We start from the raw sequence: 3,381 nt of genomic DNA, 5'->3' as shown, positions 1-3,381 counted from the left end.
TAGAGGTGTCCAGGGTTCTTAAGCACACTCTTTTTGCCTTGGATCACAACTTTATTTCTTTCTTTTTCTTTCTTTTTCTCTTTTTTTTTTCTTTTTCTCTTTTCGAATTTTTTTTCTTTTTCTTCTTTTTTTTTTTGTATTCACTGCTTTTTCTTGCTTCAAGAATCATTTTTATGATTCATCAGATCCTCAGTAACATGTCTCCTTTTTCATCATTCTTTCAAGAGCCAACATTCATGAACCACAAATTCAAGATACATATATGAACCACAAATTCAAAAGACATATGCACTGTTTAAGCATACATTCAGAAAACAAGAGTATTGCCACCACATCAAAATAATTAAACTAATTTCAAGATAGAATTTGAAATTCATGTACTTCTTGTTCTTTTGCAATTAGAAACATTTTTAATTTAAGAAAGGTGAAGGATTTATGGGACATTCATAGCTTCAAGGCATAGACACTAGACACTAATGATCATGTAATAAAGACACAAACATAGACAATCATAAAGCATAAAAAATTAAAAAAATAGAAAAACAAATAAAAAGGAAATTAAAGAACGGGTCCACCTTAGTAATGGCGGCTTGTTCTTCCTCTTGAAGATCCTATGGAGTGCTTGAGCTCCTCAATGTCTCTTCCTTGTCTTTGTTGCTCCTCTCTCATGATTCTTTGATCTTCTCTAACTTCATGGAGGAGAACAGAGTGTTTTTGGTGCTCCACCCTTAGTTGTCCCATGTTGGAACTCAATTCTCCTAGGGAGGTGTTGATTTGCTCCCAATAGTTTTGTGGAGGAAAGTGCATCCCTTAAGATGAATCTCTCCATCTCCCATGACTCGGAGGTGAAAGCTTTTGCCTTCCCTTTCCTCTTTCTAGAGGTTTCTCCGACCTCAGATGCCATAAATGGTTATGGAAAAACAAAAAGCAATGCTTTTACCACACCAAACTTAAAAGATTTGCTCGTCCTCGAGCAAAAGAAGAAAGAAGAGAGTAGAAGAAGAAGAAATGGAGGAGAGGGAGATGGCTTTGTGGTTCGGCCAAAAGGGGAAAAAGTAGTGTTTAGGGTGTGTGAAAATGAAGGAGTGAAGAGGATAGTGGGATTTGATAGGTGGGGGGTTTTTGGGAGAGAGGTGTTGAGGTGATTGGTGAAGATCCTGTGGGGTCCACAGATCCTTAGGTGTCAAGGAAAAGTCATCCCTGCACCAAATGGCATTCAAAAACACGTTTTGAGCCAATTCTGGCGTTAAACGCCGGGCTGGTGCCCATTTCTGGCGTTTAACGCCAGGTTCTTGCCATTTCCTGGCGTTTAACGCCAGTCTGGTGCCCCTTTCTGGCGTTAAACGCCCAGAATGGTGCCAGACTGGGCATTAAACGCCCACCTGCTAGCCTTACTGGCGTTTAAACGCCAGTAGGTTCTTCCTCCAGGGTGTGCTATTTTTCTTCCTGTTTTTCATTCTGTTTTCCTTCCCTTTCCTCTTTCTAGAGGTTTCTCCGGCCTTGGATGCCGTAAATGGTTACGGAAAAATAAAAAGCAATGCTTTTACCACACCAAACTTAAAAGGTTTGCTCGTTCTCGAGCAAAAGAAGAAAGAAGAGAGTAGAAGAAGAAGAAATAGAGGAGATGGAGATGGCTTTGTGGTTTGGCCAAAGGGAGAGAAGTCGTATTTAGGTTGTGTGAAAATGAGGTGGTAAAGATGGGTTTATATAGGAGTGGAGAGAGGGGAAGGTTCGGCTATGTGAGGGTGGGTTTGGGAGGGAAAGTGGTTTGAATTTGAATGGGGAGGTAAGTGGGGTTTTATGAAGGATGGATGTGAGTGGGGAAGAGAAAGATGGGATTTGACAGGTGAAGGGTTTTTGAGGAAGAGGTGTTGAGGTGATTGGTGAATGGGGGAAGAAGAGAGAGAGTGGTGGGGTGGGGGGGGATCCTGTGGGGTCCACAGATCCTGAGGTGTCAAGGAAAAGTCATCCCTGCACCAAGTGGCAAGCAAAAATGCGTTTTGAGCAAATTCTGGCGTTAAACGCCGGGCTGGTGCCCATTTCTGGCGTTTAACGCCGAATACTTGCCCTTTTCTGGCGTTTAACGCCAGTCTGGTGCCCCTTTCTGGCGTTAAACGCCCAGAATGGTGCCAGACTGGGCGTTAAACGCCCAACAGCTAGCCTTACTGGCGTTTAAACGCCAGCACGCTCTCCTCCAGGGTGTGCTGTTTTTCTTTCTGTTTTTCATTCTGTTTTTGCTTTTTTCATTGATTTTGTGACTTCTCATGATCATCAACCTACAAAAGCACATAAAATAACAAAGGAAAATAGATAAAATATAACATTGGATTGCCTCCCAACACCAAACATAGAGTTTGAGTGTGGGGGTTCAACACCAAACTTAGAAGTTGGTTGTGGCCACCCAACACCAAACTTAGAGTTTGACTGTGGGGGCTCTGTGTGGCTCTGTTTTGAGAGAAGCTCTTCATGCTTCCTCTCCATGATGACAGAGGGATATCCTTGAGCCTTAAACACAAAGGATTCTTCATTCACTTGAATTCTCCTCTATCAACATCAATCACAGCCCTTGCTGTGCCTAGGAAGGGTCTGCCAAGGATGATGGATTCATCCATGCACTTTCCAGTCTCTAGGACTATGAAATCAGCAGGGATGTAATGGGCTTCAATCTTTACCAGAACATCCTCTACAAGTCCATAAGCTTGTTTTCTTGAGTTGTTTTCCATCTCTAGTGAGATTTTTTGCAGCTTGCACCTCAAAGATCCCTAGCTTCTCCATTACAGAGAGAGGCATGAGGTTTATACTTGACCCTAAGTCACACAAGGCCTTCTTGAAGGTCATGGTGCCTATGGTACAAGGTATTGAGAACTTCCCAGGATCTTGTCTTTTTTGAGGTAATTTCTGCCTAGACAAGTCATCCAGTTCTTTGGTGAGCAAAGGGGGTTCATCCTCCCAAGTCTCATTTCCAAATAACTTGTCGTTTAGCTTTATGATTGCTCCAAGGTATTTAGCAACTTGCTCTTCAGTGACATACTCATCCTCTTCAGAGGAAGAATACTCATCAGAGCTCATAAATGGCAGAAGTAAGTCCAATGGAACCTCTATGGTCTCATTTTGAGCCTCAGATTCCCATGGTTCCTCATTGGGGAACTCATTGGAGGCCAGTGGACGCCCAGTGAGGCCTTCCTCAGTGGCGTTCACTGCCTATGCCTCCTCTCCAAATTCGGCCATGTTGATGGCTTTGCACTCTCCTTTTGGATTTTCTTCTGTATTGCTTGGAAGAGTACTAGGAGGGAGTTCAGTAATTTTCTTGCTCAGCTGACCCACTTGTCCCTCCAAGTTTCTAATGGAGGACCTTGTTTCAGTCATGAAACTTTGAGTGGT

The sequence above is a fragment of the Arachis duranensis genome, chromosome 10 (assembly GCF_000817695.3).
Source record: "Arachis duranensis cultivar V14167 chromosome 10, aradu.V14167.gnm2.J7QH, whole genome shotgun sequence".
NCBI lineage: Eukaryota > Viridiplantae > Streptophyta > Magnoliopsida > Fabales > Fabaceae > Arachis > Arachis duranensis.
This window is presented reverse-complemented; position numbering follows the sequence as displayed.